The following is a 27,193-nucleotide window of genomic DNA, read 5'->3' as shown; positions in this document are numbered from 1 at the left end:
AGAACAGTTTCAGGTTAAGAACAGACCTCTGGAACAAATTAAGTTCTTAATCCGAGGTACCTGTACTTAACCTGGTGTGTTCTCAAAAAATAAATTCTAGAGCAAACTTATTCTTAGGCAGTTTTTTCCTTGGAAGAGTGGGAAATGTCTGCACTGTTTCTCTTCTTCAGCCCCCTTGTCTGCAAAACAAAAGGGGTGGTTAAAATATGTTAAAAGGTAGTTAATCTGGCATCTGTCAACAATAAACAAAAATGTCCCCTTCATTTTACTTGAAAGCACTGAGTACTTTTAAAGTTGCCGATGTGATAATTCATTTAAGATTACCACAAATAGTCATTTTCAATGTTGAAGATGTGAGGCACAGGCAAAACTCATTTTCTTTGACTGGAGTTGTTCTTATTAACAGGTTTGGTGAAAAGAAAGTATTTTGACTTTTGTCTACAGATTCTGCATTGCTTTGATGGATTTCTGAAACGATTAATACAGTATTTGCATTCCTGAGCTGTTGACAATTTCAGGCCCAATCCTCACTAACACAGAATTTCTCTCGCTCTCAGGGGTTTTGCTCAAGATGCCATTTAGTTGTTTGTCAAGTCTGCTTTCAACCTGGAGAGACTCTGGAGCAGCAGTGGTTTCACCTGTGATCTACTGCTGGGCGAAGCTGCCATCGCTCTGCCCCTCTCATGGAGGAGCAGGCTGTAATGCGGGGCCAATACAGCTTGTTCCTCCCTCGGCTTCTTTAAACTGCTCCTGCCACCCAGATGAGTGATCCCCAGTGCAGTTTAAGGCTCAGCTGGGAGGCAGGCGTCTTCCCAACCCCCAGCTGAGCAGAGCAAACAAGCTGCATTGTCCTGGCTTGCTCTGCCTAACATATATATCTCTTGAGTGTCAAAGGCCTTCCATGAAGGCAACTCACAGAGCTGATAGAACATATGAAGTACAGTGGTACCTCTAGTTACAAACTTAATTCCTTCCAGTGGTCCATTCTTAACCTGAAACTGTTCTTAATAAGAGGCGTGCTTTCACTAATGGGGCCTCTTGCTGCCATTGCGTCGCCGGCACACGATTTCCGTTCTCTTCCTGGGGCAAAGTTCTCAACTCAAGGTAACTTCCAGGTTAGCAGAGTTTGTAACCTGAGGCATTTGTAACTCGAGTTACCACTGTAATTCCAGTATAACTCTTGGGGACTGCAAAGCTTATGTTGCAAAAACTGTCCATTTATTTCCACCCTCTGTTTCCTGTTTCTTTGATCAAGTGTCAATCCATAAGATAAGTCATCCTGTTTATTAAGCAAGTTCTGGTGAGGAACCTCATCAAAAACATTAGAGAAGTTCAAGACTATATAGAGGTGAGGTGATGGACCTGCTTGAGAACCCCTTCAGACAATTAAAAAATGTTGGTTGGACCATACATCCCATAGTAGAAGTCCTGCTGATTTCTCTTCAAGCAGTGTTTTAAAAATAAATAAATTAGTAGTGCTTTCTTTCAATTTACTTGAGAAGCACATCAGGTGCATGGATCTGTGATTTCCTGGCTTTCCTCAGAACACTGTTTCGATATTGGTGTGAAATGGGCTACTTTCTAATCTTATGGTATGAAAGCCACAGACAGGTTGCATATTTTTTGTTAGATAATCAATGATGTTACATCTGAATTCTATCAAAATTCTCAGGAGTATATCATCCATATCTGGTTTTTTGTTTTATAATTTTTTTGTAGAACTTCATCTCTTGTTACTTCTTTTATTCTATGTATAATTCTTCCAATGTCCTAGCAGGAAAGAGCAATCCATGTGTCAGTATGTCGCCAGTATCTTTTGCTGTGAAGACTAATGCCAATAATTCATCCAGTTTCTTTGCAATCTCCCTATTTTCTTTCAGTAGTTATTTTACTTGTTTGTCATCTGGTGCTAAAACACTCTCCTTGGCTGGTTTCCTATTTCTGATGTAGTTCTGATGATGTTGTTGTAATGTTAGCCACAAGGACCACTACTGTAAAGAGAAAATCGGGGCATCTCTAGGATGCTTTTCTGTATGCTGGGTAGGAGATGTGCTGCTGGACCATATGGTCAGGGAGCACATCCCATAATATAGAGGTCACATCTGAAAAGTCTGTGTTTCCACAACCTGTGTATCTGACCCTCTGGGATATGGAGCTGGGCATGACCCTTTCATCTTAGTTGAAACTGGTTGAGTAAAACAGGATGGTTTACCTTTGAATGCCTGGAAGTGTGCAATGACCATTAGCTCTGTCTCCCAAAATGGAGGTCTGACAGGCCGAGAGCTGGATGTGATGTACTTTAGACTTCCTACTCCTAATCTCCTTAACCTCACCATCTGCTGCCATCACTGTTAGATGATAACAGATACAGTTTTGCCATGAGGCCCAAAACAGCACTTAAACTGTTGTAGCCTCATAGCACCAATCTTTAACTCTTAGGAAGATACTGGTGTCTAAGGTGATAGTGCGTTCTGGCAAAGGACAAAGCTTTTATTTTATTTTTTCACCGATAACTTTAAGCTAGAGTCACTGAACATCATGGATAAGTTTTTAAGCTACCAGTCAGAAACATTATTTGTTAGGAAAGAAATGTAAGATCCGAGAGAAGCACAATAGAATTACGTATAAAATCAAACTTAGTAGCAGAGTTCAAACTCCTGCCAGGGTTGCTCTGTTTATAACATAAGCTTCACCTGTAAACATTGACAAATGATAGTGCTCAAATTCACTCCGTCCAAAGATCTACCTCCTAATTGAGTTACAGAGCAGGCCGGGCAAGTTTCTTTTCGATCAGTTGGCAACCTCGTCTTTAACAATGCTAGGCCAGCCAGTCTGCCTTTAGTCTTCAACCCCAGATACATACATTCAACCTGGCATTGCTTTGTATTTTTCTCTGTCTGGTGGGCATGACTGGTACCAAATTGTGTGGGAAGCTGCCCTGCTAGAAAAGTTAACCAACAAAATTAAATTAGCACAGGCACAAGCAAAAGAGGATGCCTTCACACCAGTGTGGCTCCCCCTTTATCACATATACAGCTCAACAGGACAATGACCTGACCCCTCCAACAGCGTACAAATCGATATGGCTAATCTGATCCAATCTGTTTCACACATACAAACAAACCAGACTGCAACCAACTGAATGTACCAACCATGTACCGACCCTCTAATCTCTTGCACTGCCAACAAGAATGAATGAATGAATGAATGAATGAATGAATGAATAAATAAATAAATAAATAAATAAATAAAGGACCTACTCACGTGACCCTGACACAGAAACCCTGCACAAACACTATGCAATAGAAGGAAAGATCAGTATTTTCCCTTCTTCCTCCCTTGCTCTCTCTCCCTGCCTCTTTCTCCCCAATCGCATATGATGTCTGCAACAGCAGTGTCTCACACCGAATGGAACTGAACTGTGAAAAAAGACTATGAATGGAAAACAGAGATGCTAAATGTACCTTTGCTATACAAGAAAATCTGTAATAAAAATTAAATTAAAAAAAGAAGAAAACTGGCAAGCAGGTGCTCATATGAGTATTTAAAGCCCTAAATGACCTGGGCGCCAGATACCTGAAAGATGGCCTCCTTTTTTTAAAAAAAATGATATTTTATTAAAGTTTCAAAAAAAAAGATTACAAAGGTAATAAGAGAATAGAAAAAAGAAAGCAAATAATACAAAATACAGAATAGAAAAAAAGAAAAAAAAGAACGGTTAAAAATAAGTCCATCTTTCAATGTCTTGCCTTTCATTTACTTGTTTCCCTGACCTCCTCACACCTCCCTTTTTTGTATTCCATTTCGAATGGTTAATTCAGCAAATCCTTTCCCTCTTTGTTTTTATCTTAGTTCTTTATCTTAACATATTATAACCTTATATTTTCATCTATTAACAAGTCATTTTTACATACTCCTTTTTAACATTGTTGCTAAAACCGCTTCATTTCATTCCGACATCCTTTTAACATTCATTAATTTTGCAGTGTTTCTGTAAATAGTCCTTAAATTTCTTCCAATCTTCTTCCACCGACTCTTCTCCCTGGTCTCGGATTCTGCCAGTCATTTCCGCCAATTCCATATAGTCCATCACCTTCATCTGCCATTCTTCCAGGGTGGGTAAATCTTGTGTCTTCCAATACTTTGCAATAAGTATTCTTGCTGCTGTTGTGGCGTACATAAAAAAAGTTCTATCCTTCTTTAACACCAATTGGCCGACCATGCCCAGGAGAAAGGCCTCTGGTTTCTTCAGGAAGGTATATTTAAATACCTTTTTCATTTCATTATATATCATCTCCCAGAAAGCCTTAATCCTTGGGCACGTCCACCAAAGGTGAAAGAATGTACCTTCATTATCTTTACATTTCCAACATTTATTATCGGGCAAATGATAGATTTTTGCAAGCTTGACTGGTGTCATGTACCACCTGTATATCATTTTCATAATATTCTCTCTTAAGGCATTACATGCCGTGAATTTCATACCTGTGGTCCACAACTGTTCCCAGTCAGCAAACTTAATGTTATGTCCAACATCTTGTGCCCATTTAATCATAGCAGATTTAACCGTTTCATCCTGAGTATTCCATTTCAACAGCAAGTTATACATTCTTGAAAGTATCTTAGTTTTGGGATCTAGCAGTTCTGTTTCCACCTGGAAGCCAATTTTTTTGTCCAAATTGTAGGCCTCCCTTATTTGATAATAATGAAGCCAGTCTTGCACTTTATCTTTTAGTTTCTCAAAACTCTGCAATTTCAATTTGTCTCCTTGTTGTTCCAGAATTTCCCAATATTTCGGCCATATGGCCTCCATATTGAGCTTTTTCTGGGCCTTCGCTTCCATCGGTGACAACCACCTTGGGGTTTTTTTTTCAAGTAGGTCCTTATATCTTATCCAGACATTAAACAATGCTTTCCTGACAATATGGTTTTTAAATGCTTTGTGTGCTTTAACCTTGTCATACCACAAATATGCATGCCACCCAAAAACGTTATTAAAACCTTCTAAATCCAAAATGTCTATGTTCTCAAGAAGCAGCCATTCTTTCAACCAGCAGAATGCTGCTGATTCATAATAGAGTTTAAGGTCTGGCAGGGCAAATCCACCTCTTTCCTTTACATCAGTTAGTATTTTAAATTTTATTCTGGGCTTCTTGCCCTGCCAAACAAATCTAGAAACGTCTCTCTGCCACTTCTTGAAACAGTCCATTTTGTCCAAAATTTGCAATGATTGAAACAAAAATAACATTCTTGGCAATACATTCATCTTTATAACAGCAATTCGACCTAACAAGGAAAGCTTAAAATTTGACCATATTTCTAGATCCTTTTTCACTTCTGACCAACATTTCTCATAATTGTCTGTAAATAAATTTAAGTTCTTAGCGGTCATATTAACCCCTAGGTATTTTACTTTCTTAACCAATGTTAAACCTGTCTCCTTCTGAAACCTCTCTTTCTCAATCGGTGTTAAGTTTTTCTCAAGAACCTTAGTTTTTAACTTGTTCAACTTAAATCGTGCCACATGACCAAATTCTTGAATCAATTCTAATACTCTTTTAGTACTAGATTCTGGCTCCTGTAACGTCAGAACTAAGTCATCTGCAAAAGCTTTCAATTTGTACTGTTTGGCTCCGACCTGTATACCTTTAATCAAACGGTCCCTTCTGATCATATTTAGCAAAACCTCCAGGACCGAAATAAAGAGCAATGGGGAAATTGGGCAGCCTTGTCGTGTCCCTTTCTCTATCTTAAATTCCTCTGTCACCACATTGTTAACAATTAGTTTGGCCTTTTGTTCTGAGTAAATTGCACCTATACCGTTTTCAAAGCCTTGACCAACCCCCATCCCCTGAAGATTTTTCTTCATAAAACTCCAAGAAATATTGTCAAAAGCTTTCTCCGCATCTACAAATATTAAGACTGCTTTAGTATTAATATTCACTTGCAGTTTTTCCAAAATATTAATTATATTTCTCGTGTTGTCAGACAAGTGTCTACCCGGGAGAAAGCCAGCTTGGTCTTTATGTATCTCCTCCACTAATACTTTTTTTAATCTTTTAGCCAAAATGTCTGCAAAAATTTTGTAATCCACGTTAAGCAGGGATATGGGGCGGTAGTTCTTAAGTTGTGTCTTTTCAGACTCAGTTTTCGGTATAAGTGTAATATAAGCTTCCTTCCACGACTCTGGCGCTTTTCCCCCCTCCAAAATTTCATTACAAACCTCCTTTAGTGGTTGAATTATCCAATCTTTCAGAGATCTATAGTGGGTGTCATTCATCCTCCATCTGAAGGAACCAGTTGGTGTTAGTTTCATCTCCATTTTCACAGCATTATGGTCGGAGCAAGTTTTAGGGCAAATTTCCACTTTTCGAGTCTTAGGAGCCAGTCCTCTAGTTATCCAGATTTGGTCAATTCTTGTCCATGTCATTTTGGCTTCAGAGAAGAAAGTTCCCTCTCTACCCAAGGGATTCTTTGTTCTCCAAATGTCAATTAAGTCCATATTATCAGTCATCTCAAAAAAGGTTTTTGGTAGTCTGCCATCCTTAGTAACTACCTGTCTCTGTGCCTTGTCCATATTTGTGGATACCACTCCATTCATATCTCCCATCATGATAATGTTATAATCCATATAGTCCAGCAATGTCTCATGCAACTTTTAAAAAAATTCCGATTTCCCCTCATTTGGTGCATAAACTCCTACAATCGGAAATTTCTCTCCTTGTGCTTGAATTTCAATTGCCACAAATCTTCCTTGGTCATCTTTAAACATAAATTTCGGTGATAGGCTCTCTTTTGCATAAATCACTACACCTCTTTTTTTAACCTTATCCGATGAAATAAACTCTTGACCCAATCTTTTATTGATCAATACTTTCCTATGCAGCCTTATCACATGTGTTTCCTGTAGACAAATCAAGTCCAGTTGTTCCTTTTTCAGTAAATGAAAGACTTTTTTCCTCTTCTCCGGGGAGTTAAAACCATTAATATTCCAACTTAATAGTTGCAGAGCCATGGCGTGGTTACTTTGCTTTTCCTCCAACTGCACCCAGCAATTGTTCTTCTTCTGTCAGTGGTATCACTTTCTCTAAGTTGTCCAATCCAAAGGCTAGTGATGATATATCTAGTATTCCTGGTTTTAGTGCTCTTAGCTCTTCTTCAGATTCTTTCTGCAAATCTTCTCCGTGATCTTTCAAAAATCTTTCTTTATCTTCCACTGATCTTATTTTTAACTTTCTTCCTTTGAAAGTAAAAGATAGGCCTTGAGGGAATTCCCACCTGAAAGCAATTCTATTACTTCTCAACAGGGTCACCAGGTCTCCGTAGTTAGACCTAAGATCCAGAAGGTATTTCGGAATGTCTTTGAATATCTCCACTCTTGATTGATGTATTTCCAAGGTCTTCTGAAAATGCAGACTCAATATTTTGTCTCTCCTCTTTTGTTCGGAGGGTAGTCAAACAGTCTCTCACCCTGTTCTTTCTCCCCCCTCTTCCGAGCCTGAAAGCATTTACTATCTTGATATCTTGCTTCTCTGAGAGTAAGTTCCAAAAGTCTGCAAATTCATGCATAAGAAAGTCACTTAGGTTATCTTTCTCAAGTTCAGGTACCGTCCTGATCCTTAAATTTGTCTGTCTTTCCTTCAGTTCAATCATAGATAACATTGACCTGTGGTCCTCAAGTTGCCTACATATCGGTGGTATCTTTTCCTCTACGGCCAGTGCTTTTTCCTTTGCTTCTTCAGCTGTCTTTTGGGTCAAAGTAGATTCCTGCAGCAATTTCTCAATAGATTCTGTGTTAGAATTCACCTTCTGTCCCAAATTATTGATGCTTGTAGTATTCTGGTCAATTATAGTTGATGCTTCAGTTACTTGTTTACTCAGTTTTTCCAGAGATTCATTAATTTTGCCTAATGCCACAGCTAAAACATCTTCAGATGCCATTCCTTTTGGCCCAACTTGAACAGGTGCTGCCCCTGATGGTGCAGAAGGGCCAGATGCTGATGCTCTTCGCTGCTGCTGAATTTTACCAGATCTTGTTGTTTTTTCCTGAGGCAAGTTTGCCATAACACTTTATCTGAAGCTCAAGGTCAATCCCACGGCCGGAGTTTGTTTTGCTGTGGAAAATTCCCCTGGCCAATTTAAAGTGGGAAATTCCCTGGCCAGTTGTAACAATTTCAAAGTTCCTCTAGGGACAGTAACAGTCAATTCTTGTTGCATTAAAGTAACTTTTCCAAGTCCCCCATTTAACAAAGTAAACAACCGTTTCAATTTCAATTTCAGTTACTTTACAGTTCCTTAAAGTCCGGAGAAGCCAGTCAGAATCAAAAGTATCTCTCTTGCAGAGTTAACTGTCAAAAGGTTACAATATCCATATACAGCGCAATTCTTATTAGCACATGACAGCCCGTTCCCAGGCATTCAGCGGTGGTCTTTGTTTCTTTTCCTCTCTTTTTGCAGGCAAAAATACTTCTCCCTCTTCCCTCCCCTCTCCTGCAATTCAGGGAGGGAGATCTTTTTGTCTTGATGTTGGGATTTAAGTCCTTTTAAAGCGATTTTCCAGGTCTTAGTTTAAATAGTCTTTGCTTTGATCTCTTTACAAGAAACGGAAGGCGGACTTCCTGTTTACACCTTCCCGTTTTCGGTATCAAATTAATGCTTTTTCTTCCCTTGTTTTCAAATCTTTAAATTCAACCTACTCACGGTAGTTGTTTTGCTGGCCGAATTGTCACAGGAAAAAAGTCAGCGCTCTCCGACAGCAGCTGTGCGGCTTCACTCCACGGAAGAAGCAATTGACTCTCAGCACCGCGCCGCTCACCCCGTTTCGCTCCGGAGCCCGTAACTGGGTTCCTTTGCAAATTGGGGCGCTGAAGGTGCCCGCCGAGTCCCACGGTCACAGGCTTCACCCGCCTGTGGTTTTTTGAAGGGTCCCCGCTTCGCCGCAGCGGCAAGACCCGATTTCCGTAGAGCTAACTGCCTCCAAGTTAGAGGGAATCAGCCATTGCCGATGGCGCCGAAGGAGTGCTGGAAGGAGTGCTGAAAGATGGCCTCCTTCCCCACATTCTCTCTGGGGGATCAGATCCTCTGAGGTGCCCTTGGGCAGTTTGGGAGAGGGCAGTCTCCATGCCAGGTCCTGGGTTGTGCAATTCTCTCCCCACAGAAGTGCGTCTAGTGATGTTAAATTCTCGAGAATATTCTCAATTAATGAGAAAATTAGAGAATTTTCATTTAAAATAGGAGAATATTCATTTTACTGCATTGAAAATGATATAATTAGTTAATATACATGTTTATTCATGAGTAAACTTTTTCAGATGGAAACAAAAAACTGTAAAGATATGTTTATTTAATGGGGCAATGCCGGGAATTCCATTCTTTGATTTTTTGCACCAAACTTGAAATTGAAAATTCAACACAAATGACTCACGTTAATCGCTAAGCCTGCCACTTACCATATATTTACCATCACCGTTCTTGGTGTGTCCCTTCCTATTCCTCTCCCCTTGGTCTTTGACAACTGAATGTGTGTTTTCAGGAACCCTGTGACTTACAGTTTTGAACTGTTTTTAATATTGAATTTTAATTAGTTGGTAAACAGATCCTGGGATCTAACGGAGAAGGGCAGGAAATAACATTGAGTAAACAATAATAATATTATCCGCAGTACCAGCCTGTTTTGCACCAGCCTACCTGCCTGAACTGATCACCTTCATGTTGTTCCTTAAAGGCTTGATCTTTTGGGCATAGTTATCCATTCCATGAATTCTTTTGGTGATGTGATGCAACTAGAGGCAAATTATCATTGAATTGGATGCCATCCTAGAAGGGGTTTTGCCTCAGGGTGCAGACTTCTTTAAATGTCTAACTCCACGAAGGCACTCTCGCCCCAACACCCGCCTGCTATAGTAGCATAATGTTTGTGATACTTATAAACTGGCAGTAGGTGGTGCTGTTAGTGCTGATTACATCACAGCATTATGCAGCAAAGAGGGGGACTTTTCTTGAAAATGCCCTTGCCTTCTCTGTGGTAGACAGGAAGAAGCCATTATAGTTCCTTGGAAGGAGATGAAGTTTACATTAGAGTCGTAATGAGTTTTTCAAGGGAGATATTCAAGCAAAATCTCCTAACTCTTAATTTGCTTACAGAAATTCAAATGCATATTCTCGTAATTTGATTTCTACCCCAACATCAGCAGTTAAGCATGCTGTGGGGCTAGAATATTTTAGGAAGAAGCAAGGAGCCAGCAAGTTGATACTTAAAACATTATCTTAAAACACATTACAATGGTGCCTTGGTTTACGAACTTAATCCTGTCCGGAAGTCCGTTCTTAAACCAAAGTGTTCTTAAACCAAGGTGTGCTTTCCCATAGCAGCGGAGGACTCAATTTCCAAATTGAGTCAACAGGAAGTGAAATATGTTCTTATTCCAAGACAAAGTTCACAAACCAAAACACCTACTTCCGGGTTTGCAGCATTCTTAATCCAAGTTGTTCATAGACTAAGCTGTTCTTAAACCAAGGTACCACTGTACTTAAAAAAAAAAAGAAAAAGATATACCTCAAAGCCATAATTTCAGAATTCTAAAGAATTTTAAATCTGAAATGTATTAAATTTCTAATCTGTTACCTTGTTTCAGCTCTGCACTGTACAAGTAAGCTACTACAGAGAGGAGACAAGGACAGATTGCTTGCATAAGAGGATCTTCAGTTAAGAAAGAACAGTCGACCAAAGTGTGGTAGGCAACTTTTTAAGTCTTGGTTGTGGTAATGTGGGTTACAAATTAGCAGAATGGACCTACTGGTCTCTGTGAGGCTCTGCTTGAAGCCAATGGAATGTTTGCCACTACTTTCAACAGGAGGGAGGTGAGCTCTCACATTCTCTATAGCCTAACTAAAGGACACTTGGTCAGGAAATCTGATTACCATCTGCCAGCCCATCAATAATGGAGCTTAGCAAAACAGCTTCGCTCCATCTGATTACTTGGTCTAGGAATCACACAGCAGCGCCCACCATTCTAAGTGACCCAGGCTGGCAGATGATGTGCAAGGAGGGGCCTGGGCTGAGGCTCCAGAAGGGGCCAGAATTTGCACTCCAAACTTCTACCTTGTTAGTTCTCATTTCTGTAACTCGGTTTTTCCATGGCTCTTTGTTTATTCCTTCCAAAATAAGCTACAATGTTTGCATTTCCGCTGTGCCTTAACACTTGGGGTATCCTAGAAGGTTTTGTTCGGGTTTTAAATGCTGATGTTTTGCTTTGCACTGAACCAGCATGAATGATTTTTGCCACCAAAAATGAAGAACTGCCTCCTGGCAGAGATCCTACTGGAAAGGTTTAACACGTCATCTTAATGGTTCAAACTTAGACAAAATAGATGCCGTCATAAGTTAACAGTGAATATTATCACTTAATGTAAAATGTGAAGATTCAGATCTGAACGTCAAATCTGCAAAATGGAGTTTCACTTCCAACCCGGCAAAAGCACTATTTAAAATGCATGTAACCATTTAAATCAGCCTTTCTCAACCTGTGGGCCCCCAGATGATGTTGAACTACAACTCCCATCACCCCTAGCTAGCAAGGCCAGAGCTCAGGGATGATGGGAGTTGTAGTCCAACAACATCTGGGGACCCACAGGTTGAGAACTGCTGATTTAAATGTTCTCATGCACCATCCCCAAACCAGCACACAACTTTGTGCATGTGTGTGGGCTTCGGCCAGATTGGATGGCTTTAAAAAAGGATTGGACAAATTAATGAAGGATAAGGACATCAATTCCTGCCAGCCTAGCAGTTCGAAAGCACGTCAAAGTGCAAGTAGATAAATAGGTACCGCTCCGGCGGGAAGGTAAACGGCGTTTCCGTGCGCTGCTCTGGTTTCGCCAGAAGTGGCTTAGTCATGCTGGCCACATGACCCGGAAGCTGTACGCCGGCTCCCTCGGCCAATAAAGCGAGATGAGCGCCGCAACCCCAGAGTCGGCCACGACTGGACCTAATGGTCAGCGGTCCCTTTACCTTTACCTTAAGGACATCAATGGGTACTAGCCAAGATGTCTATGCTCTGCTTCCACGGTCAGGGGCAGTAATGCTTCTGAACACCAGTTGCTGGAAACCATGGGGCAGGAGGGTAGGGCAGTGCGCCCTTGCGCTTGGGTCCTTCCTGCGGGTTTCCCATGGGTACGTCCCATTTAGTCCAGGATGCTGGACCGGACGGGACATTGGTCTGATCCAACAGCCTCTTTTTATGTTCTTGCCAATTTAAGCTCACGTTTGGATATTGCTTGTGTTTGGTTGACCTTGCTCCCAAATAATCAGGAATATCCAAGTTGGATTTATTTTGACAACTGTTTGCAAATATTGCTAACACTGGTTTTCCCAGAAAGGCTCGTCACATCACCCCTGTGCTTGTGTGGAACCTGCAAATGCAATACACCTAGTTTCAGCTCTCATTTTTACAAAGTAAAATGATTGGGTTTTTTTTTTTTAAATAAGATTTTCATTTTTAACAGCATTATTTATATTTAAATCATTTTCAAATTTCACACATCGGAGATTACTTGAATCTTCGGACTTCCCCCTGCCCCCCTGGTTAGAAATATTTGTCTATTCTTTCTACTGCATCTAATTACATTTTCCAAATTAATTTTATATCCACTTTTATCTTTAACCTTATTACATTATAAATGTTATAGCAATCCTGCTAATGTTTTTAAATATCTACAGTGATCTTTAAGGTACTCTATAATTTCCCCCCATTCTTTACTAATTTTCTTCTCATCTTGGTGTCTGATCTTCATGGTCATTTTTGCCATTTTGGCATAGTCCATCATCTTGGTTATCCATTCTTCTTTGGTTGGGACTTTCTTTTCCTTCCATCTCTGGGAAAAAAGCATTCTTGCGGCTGTTGATGCATGCATAAACAGTCTTTTCAAATCCTTTGGTATTTCATCACCTATTATTCCTAATAAGAAAACTTCTGGCTTTTTGACAAAGGTTATCTTAAACATTTTTTCAATTCATTATATATCATTTCCCAGAATTATTTTGTTGTTTTGCATGTCCACCACATGTGGTACAATGTGCCTTCTTATAGGAGTCAAATACCAGCGATACATCATTTTCATATAGTTCTCTTTCAACGTACAACAATCCGTAAATTTTTAATTCTCCTTCCACAACTTTTGCCATGAGTAAAGTTGTATATTATACTCAGTATTTGATATTGGGCCCCAATATGACTATGATTGTAAGTCCAAACTTACATGACACTCAGTGGGAGAACCAACAGACTTAGAAATAATATGCAAGAATTATTATTTATACTGCTTAACGCCAAAATAGCCTTCTAAGCAGTTTACAAGTTTCAAAACTAATGTCACACAAGCATTAAAATATAAACAACTATAATTAGGGCGCACAATTAATAGAATTGTTTAAAACTTTTAAAAGATAAACACCCATAATTAAAATATGCAGTAATAGGATACTTGAGTCCATAGAGAATATTGAAGAAGAGAGGGATATCAAATGGTAGCATTTGAGTAAGAAAATAAAGAAGCAAGCCACACCTTGAGGCTCTTGTCTGTCCGAGGAGAAGGGATGGGTTCTGTCTACTAATCCGTAATATACGGCCTTTTCTATTTTGAACTCTTGTGATCCCTCTGGAGTGAAAATTTTTAAGGATTAGCTGGGGGCCTGGAGCTTCAGTTGAATATTCATGAGGCAGGGCCTTCTCTTCCCACCTCCTGCTGTAGCTGAATCTCGTCTCTTTATTCAGCTGAGCCGAGAGTCTCTGCAGTGCATTAGGAGAGCTGGCAAAACATTCTGTATCAGCAGGACAAGGGGAGAGCGAGGCATCAGCATTATCCTTTGGAACTTCGTCCTGTCTCCATTTGTTATTGAAAAGTATAAATGCAGAATAAGCTGCTGGAAAGGCAAAGTCAGAAAAAAGAAAGTGTCACTATTTGGGGGCTGCTTCAAGCAAGGGCAGTTTTCCTAAATAGATGTCTCTTCCATGTGGACCATGAAATGGCTTGGCATGTGGTAGGAAGTCCTGGCTGGTGATGGGGGCACACTATGTATGATGTGGGGAAACAGGCACCTCTGCATTCATCACATGTGCTTTAGCCAACACACCTCCATCCTCCTACCAGTTGTGACATGTTTGCTCCAAGGAACGCTGTCTTATCCACTTGCCTGATCATGTAATGAAACATCACTCAGGAATGTCAATTGTCACATCTTAGCATTTCAGGAGAGGAGAGCACAACAGAGCGCTGTCTGCAGTGTATTTAGATTAGGATGAGAGCCAAATCCAAGGACCTGGAGACTTAAATGAGTCACAGGCTAGATATTGGGTGGGTGGGTGTTTTGGTCAGAAAAGGCAGGCTGTTGGAGGAAGATCTAAGAGGAGTGTTGGTGTTAAAGATAACGGGGAAGGGTGAGTAAAGATTCAGAAAGTCTGAGTGGAGCATCTTTAGTTAAAGGGCCTGAAAATGCAGAACAATACCTTCATGGCCTAGGAATGGCTAAAAGAGCAGGCAGGAGGAGAAGGTGAAAACTGTGACTGATGAGGCAGCTGCTGTGGGGGGGGGGGGCGGGGGGAGAGAAGGTCCTTCCTGTTTGCATCTCTTGGCAATGGGAGAGGGGGCTGCAGATGGGAGTATCTCAGCCAGCGTGTTGCTGAATAGATGGTTGTGGAGGGCAAACGCTGGAACCAGCTGGGGTGACTCAACAACAGCACACTTACGCAGTGCTAGCTGTGACACCCCCACATCCACCGCTGTCTCCTGGCACTGAAAAGGAAGGGTGGGGAGGCTGCCCCCTCCAACAAGCAATTTGCCTCATCGGTTGTTTCTGCTTCCGCACATTGCAGGTGTATTCACATGTAATGGTGAGCCAAATCATGGCTAAGTGCAAATGTGTGGGCTCCTAGGGTGAAGATCTTGGCCACTGCACTCCTTGGGAGTAAGTAATGGTTTGGCATAGAACCCAGGCTCATGGTTTGTCTGGTGTGAGACAAATCACAAGCCTGGGTTTGTACTTAAGCTAAACCCAGCAGTCACTGCACCCTAGGTCAGCAGCAGGGTTGCGAGAGGTGTGCTGCGGCCGCAATAGTTCATGGGAAGCCATGGTTGTGTTACATGTGAACCAGGCCAAAGTGTGTTTCTCATGAGTCCCTGAGATACCTCATTAGGTGGCTTTCCACTCTGAAGGTTGTTCCCATTACAACTGAACAGATCACAGAAGATGTTGTCTTCCTGTCTGGTAGATCAGATTTTCAGTTATTTTCCCCTTCCCCTCGGGCACAGTCCACCATGCCTCTCTACCTGCAGTTCACCTTTGGTGCAATCAGATCATATCCCACAGGATCCTGAGGGGAAGTTGATACAATTGACGGGTTAGGGCCAGTAAATGGTTTGTGGAGTAAGAGGCAGCTGTTTTTCCTGCACATTCATGAAGTCTGTTGGCACTCATTTTAGCACCCACACTCTTCCCAAAGAGACATAATACTGACTGGCAACTCATCACCAGCTTGCCGGTCTACCAACGGCATTCAGTTCCTGTTGCTCTCTGCTTGCCATCCCCAAATCTGACAAGCCACTGTACATTCAGGATAGTGCAAAGAGCAAGAGTTGTGGCACAACATGCTCTCCCTGCTTCTCCAGAGCTGATGCCAAGTTGAGGGCCCTCCTTGATAGCTCCCCTGCCCTTTGGGCTCCCTTCTTTGCTGCTACTATTTGCTCACCGGTCCAGAGTGAGCAGGCAGGCGCTTCTCCTCTTCGCTTCCATTGTCATGGCCGCAGTTCACTCAAGAGAGCTAGCAGGTGTGCAGGCCGTGACAGTCACTGTTGCTGCTTGTTTGCCTGTGGTGAACGTTTGGTTAAGATTGCAGAGATCTTCTTTTTAGCCTGTAAGTATCTTGTTTCGGCTTGTAGTCTGCTGTGTATAGCCAACACATTTCTGTAACGTTGCACAAGCTGCATCTTTATTAAATAGCTATGCTATAGAGCTGCCTTCTACTAAATCATGTTGTTAGTCCAGCTAACCCAGTGCTGCCATCTTTGACTGCGCAAGGCCCAGCAGCGCCTCAGGCTGAGGTGTCTTCCCCAGCTCTGACACCTGAGAACCTTCAACAGGGGATACTGAGCTGAACCAGAGACCGTCTGCATCCAGGGCATGTGTTCAACCACTGAGCTGTGGCCTCTCTGTTAGGGTTACAATACAGGGAAGTATATTGTTAAAATGTCATCATTTAAGCTTGTAGAGTTTGCATGCCTTTGTTAGGAGTACGGAAGCTTTGCAGGTTCACATTCTGTCTGTTAGATACTTTTGGACATGTATCTACATATGACACAAATCGTATGCAAATTTAATGCAAATCTATGCCCTCTTACTTTCAGCGGGTTGGAGGGACCAATCCGCATACAGTGTACAGGGCCAGAAAATCCTGTGGGCATCCTGCATAGAATGCCCTATTCTATTCTGGTGGTGGTTATCCTGTTTCATGGGGCAATGCAATAGGTCCCTTCCTGGAAGATATTCATCTTGGAAAGTGGGCATTCTAATTCAGCTAGTAGCTGTTTCTTCTTCATTACAGCTGGAGGACATAATCCCAATTATGTACTTTGGCGTAGGGAGCTGTGCAAAACTTTGGCAGCTGTGGGAATAAGTTATTTCAACAAACCTTATCACCTCCAAGAGTACTTCCTGGTTTTTATGCTCTGTAGCCTGAAGAATCTTCTTTCAAGCTGGTTTCAATCAAAACTGCAATACTGTACGCATTTACCTGGGAGTAAGCCTCATGGAGCCTAGGGCTTGCCGATCAGAAGGTCGGCGGTTCGAATCCCCGTGACGGGGTGAGCTCCCATTGCTCGGTCCCTGCTCCTGCCAACCTAGCAGTTCGAAAGCACGTCAAAGTGCAAGTAGATAAATAGGTACTGCTCCGTAAAAAACAAGAGTATTGATATAATTTGATCTGTATTTTGATTTTTACAAATTAATAAAAATTATGCAAGGAAGATAAATAGGTACTGCTCCGGCAGGAAGGTAAACGGTGTTTCCGTATGCTGCTCTGGTTTCGCCAGAAGCGGCTTAGTCATGCTGGCCACATGACCTGAACGCCGGCGCCACAACCCCAGAGTTGTTCACGACTGGACTTAACTGTCAGGGGTTCTTTACCTTTACCTTTAAGCCTCATGGAACACCTCACATGAACCTGGGCAGCTCTGTGGCATGAGAAGTGTGGCACTGTGCTAGAGTGGTTCTGGCTTACCTAAGGGACCATGTGGAACTGGCAGTTTTGCACGTACCACTTAATACTGATTCTGCACGTGTAAGAAATCACTCTTCCAGCACCTACACGTTGGAACTCGCTATCTAGGGACAGTAGGCAGGAGCCTTCGCTAGGCTCTTTTCAGAAGCTGCTTAAAACATTTTTGTTTTGACAAGTCTATCCACACATGCAGAAGCTACATGTCTTCTGTTTCATTTTAGCTGCTGTTGATTTTAATCAACTTTTGAATATTTTAAAATACCTATTTCTAACAGGTTTTATCAATAATTTTATTTTTTTTAAATAGTCCTGTAAACCACATAGTGGTTTTCTTAAATTCAAGCATTATAAATGTTTTGCTAAATACAGAGTAAATGTTACATCTTTATAATGGTATTGAGTGTGATTTTCACCAGGTTTAGGGCAGTTTATAACCTTCAGATGACATGAGCAGGCTGTGCAATTGTTCTAGTTCCAGTCTTAAAAGATCCTTTACCTGTAGCAGCTTCACGCCCTGAGCCTGACAGCTTTACAAACAAGATAAACATTTAAAAGGATGGTATGTGTTCAAAATAAACCCTTTGACCTAATTTTGGTGGATGACAACCCTGAATGGAGTTTAGACCTATGATGAAACTTAACTTTGAAGGTGCTGCATGGAAACAGACCAGTTTCAAATTCTTTTGATTTAAGTAAATAAGCGTGCTTCTTTTTCCCAGATGGAACAAACTGAAGCCTGTGCCATAGTTGTGGAAATACTTGACTAAATCAGTAGAATTATTATTTTTTATCTTCCCATGTGTTTTGTGTGATAATATCACAGCGGAAATGGTTCTGTAAATCCTTGCAGTTAGTAGAGGTGCATCCACCATCTCTGGTCATCCATAGTAACTTCAGTCCTTGAAGCAGAACACTGAAAATGTAATAGTGCTTATTTTTCTCTGGAGATTGCTGTGTCCCGTCCCCCTCTGTTCCTGGCAGGGTTTATGTGTGCAGCAGATCAGAACAACTAGTGCACCTTATCTTTGAAATCCCATGTTTTGGGCCCCTTAAAGAGCAAGGGAATAAATACAGCAGGTAGTGATGGTTTCTTTGGAGCTGTTACAATCTGCCATGTACAATGAATCCATCTTAGTTTGTGGATTATCGGTCCGGTAGACTGTAACAGCTCTGTCAGCTCCTTCTGGTATGGTATTTCCAAAGGCAAACTAATGTAGCTTATGTGTGGTTTTATTTCTGCTCAGAATATTCCCGAGAATTTTTTCCATGCAATATGCAAGATAAATCTTGGCTGCTTCCTATTCTACTTCTGAAAAAACAGCTGAAGAGGTTCCAAGGATTTGTGGAAGAAATTATACATATTTGCTATAGCTACATCTATTTAATATGCAGTGGTACCTCGGGTTACAAATGCTTTGGGTTACAAATATTTAGGGTTACAAACTCCGCTAACCCGGAAGTAGTACCTCTGTTTGAGAACTTTGCCGCAGGATGAGAACGGAAATTGCACGGCCGCACGGCAACAGTGGGAGATCCCATTAGCAAAAGCGCGCCTCAGGTTAAGAACAGTTTCGGGTTAAGAACGGACCTCCAGAACGAATTAAGTGCGTAACCTGAGGTACCACTGTACTAAAAAAGGTCTGCCACTCCAGATTCCCCACCCCCTGTTGCCATTGGCTGGAACTGCTCTGACATAATGGAGTGTTAATGGTGAGAGAAAACACCCTAATGGCTTGATTGCTGCAGCCAGATTGCTGACTGGGGCTGGTCATCAGGCATGATCCAAAGTGCTGGTTATAACCCATAAAGCCCTACATGGCTTGGGTCGAAGCTACCTGAAAGATTGTATCTCCTCATACGAACCTGCCTGGGTTTTGAGAACCTTGAGGCTTTCTCTCAGTCCCCCCCCCCCCCCCGGCACAGGAGAAGACCTTCTCAGTGGCTACTCCCAGACTTTGGAAGTTTCTCGCTGGAGAAGTTAGACTGGCTCCCTCCTTGTCCTTCTGCCGGCAGCTGAAGACCTCCTTGTTCCAACAGGGTTTGGGGAACTGACGGTTTTTAATGAAAGGGATGGTGCTTTCCTGTTCTTATTGCAATGTTCTAAACAGATTTTATATAAGCATATAGTTTAAATTCTATTCGTGTTTAATTGTTTTCAATGATTGTTTTTTCTAGGATTTTAGCAGTTCTTGTTTTATCTGTATAAAAGCTGCCTTGAGTCCTGTCAGGGAAAAAGGTGGGGTAGTAGTAGTAGTAGTAGTAGTAGTAGTAGTAGTAGTAGTGAATAATAATAATAATAATAATAATAATAGAATAATAATAATAGCAGCAAACTAGGAACTAGAACTCATATTAGCTAGAGCTGGCTATATGGGCCTTTCTAGGGTTGTCACACATGCTTTATGTCCTCTGCTTCCTTCTCATGCAGAAATCAGTCTTAAAAGGCCGAGACAACTTTTGATTTTAAAAAGTACATACCCTTGGATGTTGGGTCATTGTGGGCCTGGAGATGGAGTTAGGCTAGACTAGGGAAAGCCTGACTAGGCAGAGCCTGGCATCCCAGAAGACCATGACTTAGTCAGGATGGAACCTGGTGGTGGAACCCCGTGGCCCATTTTGATCAGGCTAGCTCTGTCTTCTGGCTTTTCCGATCCCAATGTATAGTCTAACAAGGGTGAGGCAAAAAAGGACACGCATCCCAAGCACAATGGGGACGTGTGTGAAATGGGCATATAAAGATAATTGGTTGTCTGTCTTTTGCTGTTGATAGTACAGGAGATTTTACTGTATATGGGCTAGTTGTTTTTAATGGAGTCATTATGGCTGGTTGCTGAAAGCAACAATAACCTTCGTTTTTTTCAAAAGCTGATAAAATTTGACATAATTCAACATGTTTTTAAGGCGATAGATTAAAGAAAAAAGCCAGATATTGGAGCCTTGCTCATAGGCTTATTCACCTTCTTCTCACATGCCAGCTCATGCATTCAGCCAGGACATGGAGGGGAGCAGCATCCCAAGGCCATGGCCCTAATCTCCTCATGGAGAACTCTTTCTTGCATTCCTGGCAACATGTGGAGGTCAGTGGCGGGACAGGCAGCCTCAGCCCTCCTCCCCTCCTTGCCTTGACAGGACGTGGGGGCTCTGGATGGTGTGCCCAGGCCTACTGAGGCAGCGCTGTGGCTTCTCCTTGACTTTGTCGGTCAGCCACAACATGAAGGGGCATTCATATATGTGCCTCTTCGTATACAGGGAAAGGAGAGGGGGGGAGCTGTTCTTTACATGGGAAGCAACATTTGAGGAAGGGGAAGGTAGAGCCCCTCTGTGCCTTGGCTCCCTGCGCTCTCCCTCAGCCCTGCTCCAGTAGCAATGCTGAGCTAGGCTGTGAGAAAACGCTGAGAAACAATAAAGTGCTGTGAGGTAAGATGCAGGGGAAGAGGCTTTTGCGTCCCTCTCCCATGCGCTCTTTACCATGTGCAGCTCTGCCTCCACAGTCTGAGGCAGCAGTGCTGCAGAGCATCAGTTGCTGGAAGCCACGGGGGGCTGGAGAGTCCTCTTGCTTTTGGGTTTCCCACTGGAGCGTCTGGTTGGCCACTGTGAGAACAGGATGCTGGCTAGAGGAGCCGTTGACTTGATCCAGCAGACTCCTCTTGTCTTCATTGCGTCCTCTGCTTTATATGTGACTATGACAGGCATGTGGATAATATAAACGTAGCTGCTCTGTTCCAAATACCGTATTTCACCACGTAATGGTTGCATTTTTAATGCTGATTTTTCTTTTCAAAAAAAGGGGGGGTTCAACTGTTATGCGGTAAATGCATAGTTTAGCCTAGGTCTCTAACCCTGCCCCGTGAGCCCCATTCGGAAAAATGGGGTTTGCTGCACAGGCCCTGCCTCAGGCATGCGCCCCTCTGCCGCTCACTCTCCGCACAGGCAGTTACTGGACGCTGGGCACATCCATGAGCCCCAGCTGCCCACCTCCGGGCAAGACCTTGTGCTGCTGCATTTCTCCTCCATCGCCAGCTGTCGGGCAAGGCCTCCTCAGCCGCTCCCACCTTTGCTTCCCGCGCAGGGCTGCCTCATCCTCCATGGGCTGAGGGCCGGCTCTGCCAAGAGGCATGTCCCACAGGCAGGCCTGGGAAATGGCTGCACCAGAACCATTTCATGTACAAAAGCGGGGAAATGCTCTTGAGCACAACAAAACACTCCAGAGCAAAACAAAATGTCCCACTGGCAAGGCATTTACACCCCAGCGACTATCATGTGGTGAACGCTCTGGGGACTGATTTTAGGGTCCAAAAAAGAGGGGATGCGACTATTATGCGGTGGTGACCATTACATGGTGAAATATGTTAGTTTGGCCTCAAACCTCCAGACAAACACAGCAGTCATTCACTGAATATAGATAGCAGAGGAGGGAAAAGTGTGAGTGAGGTGTGTGGCTATATATAACTTTTTTGCACAACAGCTTCTGAGCTGACTCACGGTAGAGTAGCAGAGGCAGTCTATCTGGCAGCGAGAACTGTGGAAACTGACTCATTTTTATGCTCAGAGACTTGAGTCCCACTAACACGAGCTGTGACGCAACCGTGTTGGAGTATGTAGGTGTGGAAATATGGCATCACCCAGCATATCAACTCCACTCAAAGGAGTGGGTGACATACATAAAAACTTGTGTTTTGTTGGAGTTATGGGGTTAACCATAACATCTTGGGACTCTTACAGGGCCCCAAGACCTGTTGGAGTTTTCTTAAGCAACCCAAACTCCTTATCTTTGGGTCCAGTATACTTCCAAGCACCAGGCCCCTTCAGAGTATCACGCAGCTTCCAAGCGTGTAGGACTTCCAGGCCTAGCATGGAGCATAGAAATAAATTGCAGGAAACATTCAAATACAGACAGAATTCTTTACTGGTGTTCTTTAAGCATAACAGTTACAACAGGATACAACCATCTTATCATCCCAGATAGAGGTTTAGCTTAAACTGTTCCATCTAGCCCTAAAGCTGCCAGACCTGCTCTCACATCTTCACACCACAAGAGCAGCGTTGAGACTAAACATCTCTCTGTGTCCAGCACTGAAACAGATATGTAGGAACATTCTTTAGAGTGACCTTGCACCTGTTGTAAACAAACCAGCTTCAAGCGGCTTTTGGAAATCCTTGTTTCTGGGAATGAACGACTCTCATCCCCAACATGTTTATCACCTGCGCTTTCTACCAAACGCGATAATGAACTGCAGCCCAGTTGCAACCCTAGTCAACTAGACCCCAGTTGCCGAATTTGTGTGCAAAAGCATCTACAAAGTACCTCAAGAGTTCAATCCTGGGAGTAAGTGCCATGTGGACTTGCTTCTGAGTAAACATGCGTAGAATCAGCACTGTAAGTTTGCTGCAGTACTGCTTCTAGGTGTATTCTTAAAGCGGGGGGAGGAACTATTATTTTACTTCTTTCCTTTTTAAAGTATTTTTTAAAATCATTCAGCTTCTGGAGTCTGGTATTTGCAACAGCCCCTTTAGTAATTTAAGATGAAACCTACAATTGTTGTGAGGGAAGCAAAATGGGGGAAGCTGCAGAAATTTGTATAAATAAACTTTCCGCATCTAGGCCCTCTGTAAGCTTTTTCTCCAAACTGTGACATCCTAGCAGTCCAGGTAGGGTCTACTGAGGGACACAGGGCTGCTGTACATAGTTTAATATCACTTGGTGTGAGACACTTCATGTGATGAGGAGCCAGGAAACAGGCCATGTTTTGAGCAGTCATTCTATGATGAACAGTAGACTGACCTTCAGCTTCCTGGTGACTCTCATCAGACTCCTTCCCTCTGCTTCTCGCTAGCCACCCTTCCTTTATGCACACAACTCTCCATATGGCCTCTTTTGTGCCCCATCCCATCCACAACAGCCATCATTCGGCTCCTTTCTGCTGTCTCCAGCTTCCTTTGAGGCAAAACACTCTTGGATGGAAAGGTAACCAGTAAACTTTGTTTAACCCATATTTTGTCCTTCATTCAAGTTCCAGTGTCTTTGATTCGGTTTTTGCAGCACTATTTGTGGGACAAATCTAAATTTTGCCTGCTTTACTGTGGGATCTCTGCCTTATTTGGGGTGTGCAGTAGCTGCCTTAACATGGAATATTGAGTGATGCTCCTCCTCTAGAGTTTAAGATTATGATACTGATTTGAAAAAAAGAATACACAATCTTACTCCCCCCACCCCCCGAAATACCATGGTGAGGAGATGGCCTGGTTTGCTCCTGGGTATTTAAACAAAGGTTTGATTTGCAGAAGTCATCAGGTAAAGCTTTTCATAGCATGGCAGTAAACATTATCACCTACTAACGTCTGGATACCAAGCTGCTGTGAAACAGACAACTACAGGACTTGCATGCTTCAAAAGTTGGCAACCCTTGAGAGTGAGGCTCCTGTGAGTAATAAAAACTGGGAATTGGCCCTTTGCACACTGCAGATAAGTAGCAAATGCTTCGTACAAGCATTTCCTCCCCCTTCCATGATTGCTGCCATAATTATCATTTTCTTCTGTGTTCCAATTTCCAGGGACAGATCCATGGATTTGTTGATGACTTTCACGTGGATTATAATTTAGCCTGTGGCGATCTGCTGTGGTCCGTAGGAGAACAGACCATCCACCTTTCTGCTGCTTTTCTGTTCAAGCTGAAATCCTAAGGTAGATTATTACTATGATCAAAGACTCATTAAATAAGGCACTGGACTAATTTCAGGCGTGTGGTCTACTGGAGGACAGAACTGGGGAGCTTTCACTTCACAAGTTTACACCACTGATTATTCTATGATCAAAATCCCTTGGCTTGTGTGGATTCACACATCCAGTGGGCAGAACCAGAGGTTGGTGGATGCAGAAAGATCCAACAGCTTGGAAAAGTTTATTCTGAGAGAGATCTGTGATCGTATAGCAGAAGTTTTGTCTTTTACATGCAGTGTTGGGGTCTCTGATGAGCCCCACAGGGCATGCAATATTCTTTACATCATCATCATCATCATCATCATCATCACCATCATCAATATTACTATTATTAATTTTACCACTCTGGGCGGCTACACCAGAACACACTAAAACATCAAACATTAAAAACTTCCCGATACAGGGCTGCCTTTTGATGTCTTCTAAAAGTCAGATAGTTGTTTATTTCCTTGACATCTGATGGGAGGTTGTTCCACAGGGGGTGCAAATACCGAGAAGACCCTCTGCCTGGTTCCTTGTAATCTTGCTTTTTGCAGTGAGGGAGCCACCAGAAGACCCTTGGAGGAGGACTATTGTCTAGGCTGGAGCGATGGGGTTGGAGATGGTTCTTCAGGTATATTGGGCCGAGGCCTTTTAGGGCTTTAAAGGTCAGCACCAACACTTTGAATTGTGCTCAGAAACACACTGGTTGTCAATGAAGATCCTTTAGGACGGGTGTTATATGGTCCCGGTGGCCACTGATGTCAGCATGGTGGTCTGCAAAGAACAATCCTGTCCACAAGCAGCTATTCCATGTGTAGGCTTCTTCTTTGCAGATGACCACACGAACATGCATATGTTTAAATAAGGACGAGGCAGCAGGCTTGCCACCAGGGCCAGGAGTGCCACCCTGCTCCCTAGTATTGCATGATGCTCCATGAATGAAGGGGGACTACGCTGCATCCTGTAAATAGTCGAAGGCAGATAGCAAGGCCATGTGGAGTCAGCATTCTTTGAGGGAATTAATGATGGAGAGCACAGAATCAGGTTGTGGTGGCTATACTGAATTAATACAGAGTATTATGTGTGTAGCATTAATTGACTACAGGTACAGCCAATGCATACTTACCTCTGTGTGTGTACGTATGCATACAAAACAAACACACACCAATGATTGCTTTGTAAGGCTGCAATGTTCACTAACTTAAGGTAAGTCCTGTTGAAATTCGGTGGGAATTATTTTTGTGTAAGCACACACAGAATCCAGCTGCAACAATTGCTCCATCTGGCATGGTCACCATCACTTCTAATGCCATTTGGATAAAACTCATGACAAACTCAATCTCTGGGCTGCGGGAAGAAGGTGCCACTTAATCCATATGGCTGTGGAGAAAAATCTGAAAAATTCTTTCCCTCTTCATTTCATTCTTCACCCTCCAAATTGCTAACAACATAGAAGATTTGGAGAGAGGTTTCTGTGGGAAGGAGGGAGAACAAAAATCTCCAAAAGTTATCCAAAATATTGCAGGTAATTTTTTTGATACCTACAGACTTTGTCGAATCCAGCTGCAAAATTTGAGGGTTGGGCCTTGCAGAATTTTTAAAGTATAGAGTTCATAGGCATATGCTTTTTAAACTTCGGGTTTTTTGCTTGAGGTGTGAATGGAACTTGGGAAGCTTAATAAGAATCCCTTCCTCTGGCCAGTTTGTGCAATGATATATTGAGCTCATAGAGGGAACTCTCAAAAATTGCCTTATGCCAACGGAAGTGGCTGGATTCCATTTTTCTGGTAGCGCTGATAACGGATGGATTTTCTCCCGGCTTCAGCTGTTCTCCCCGTGCTTCCTTTTCCCTTGAATTCCAGCTCATGGCCAGCATGTTGTCCTGAGGACTCCAAGCCAAGCACACCCTCAGGCAGCCCCTCTCAAGTCTTCTGTGACCAAATGTGTCTCGCCATGATATGTGGATGTGTTTTAATCCTTCTCTAAATGCAGAGAGCAATACTTGATCAGCAAGGAGCTGCCTGTGTGGGACACTGGTCATCATTTTGTTGTTAGTTTGTTACTGTTAGAGGTGTTGCTAAGGACTTAAAAGATCCAGGGCGCAGGCCCATACACACAGATATGTGTAACATTTGCATAGGCTACTTTGTAAGTATAGGTGCACATTTAAATAAATTATGCTGCTCCTTAATTAATTCTCCCAGTGTAATATCCTACTGAGTAGCTCAGATCATACTGGTAGCATCTGGCGTGGCTGCATCTCTGTGCTGGAACCACTGGCTGTCTTGGACTGTCTTGAGAAGATGGGGGAGAGAAGGCATAAGAGAGAAAAGGGATGATTTCAGTCAAGTCAGTTCCCAACAGGACACTGTAGACACCCTGTTCTGGGCTCGTTCCCTATCCATTGTTGCCATTCTCAAGGTGATGAATCTGCAGCCCTGAACTCTCCTGTGTACCCTGTCCCCTCTTCACGTTTAAACTGATCTCTTCCTTGGACACATTTGTGCAGAAACTGACAGGGTTCTGTCCAGTCCACCCTTGGAGATGACATATTTGCAGCTTATTTAATGTTGTGGACCAAAAATGCTTCAGTTGGCACCTGGTGAAGGATGATGGGGAGCTTTGGGTAAAGGAGGAGAAAGCTGATGGAACAGGCTCTCTGGGGCAAGACAGGGAGGGAGCTCAGCACTATTAGCAGAGTCCCAGGCAGGGGCAGGGCTTCCCCAAACAGGGCAGCCTGTCAGCTCAGCTACCATGGCTAGTTGGCTGCTCCGCATGCCATGGGTGGGAACTCTGCCACGAGTTTCCATTTCCAGGGGAACTGAATTTGGGCAGAGAGAGAGAAAATAGCAGCCCATTTGTTTCCTGTACAAACACATCAGCGCTAGAAAATGAAACAAGAGGCAGAGTTTTGACACTGAACAGGAGCTCATTAGCCTTGGCCTCCCCAGCGGCCACATAGATGAGTGGTGGTGCAGTGCTACTTCCACGCTTGACTCCTGCAGCCGCTGCTGTCAGATCCATGGTGTGGTACATGGGCCCCTCAGGCCATCCCCTAATAATGGGGACGTTCCTCTCTGGACTGGAAGGATGGTGGGTGTTGCTTTTGGTTTTCCAGTGGGACCCTCTCTGACACCTGGCATGGCTTGGCTGCCTCCACTTCTCCAATGGCTCCACAACCTCTACAACACAGGGACACTGTGTGATGTATTTCCTTATTTCC

General features: G+C 42.9%; 1 protein-coding gene across 4 annotated transcripts in view; it reads left to right on the top strand.

Annotated features, from left to right (window-relative positions):
- The window catches only part of CXXC5 (CXXC finger protein 5), a 70,032-nt gene that overhangs the window by 29,448 nt on the left and 13,391 nt on the right, over positions 1-27,193 (top strand). For 2 of the 4 annotated variants that reach the window (XM_053397484.1, XM_053397482.1), the window contains exons 2-3: positions 10,635-10,733; positions 23,823-23,952. The gene's annotated coding sequence lies outside the window, so the exon portion shown is untranslated. Of the gene's footprint in view, positions 1-10,634; positions 10,734-23,822; positions 23,953-25,355; positions 25,496-27,193 lie in introns of those variants that run through there. The other 2 variants (XM_053397485.1, XM_053397486.1) reach the window with 2 other exon arrangements.

This window comes from Podarcis raffonei, chromosome 7 (assembly GCF_027172205.1).
Source record: "Podarcis raffonei isolate rPodRaf1 chromosome 7, rPodRaf1.pri, whole genome shotgun sequence".
NCBI classification, from domain to species: Eukaryota; Metazoa; Chordata; class Lepidosauria; order Squamata; family Lacertidae; genus Podarcis; species Podarcis raffonei.
Note: the sequence above shows the minus strand (reverse complement) of the source record. Positions and strands in the feature narration are given on the sequence as shown.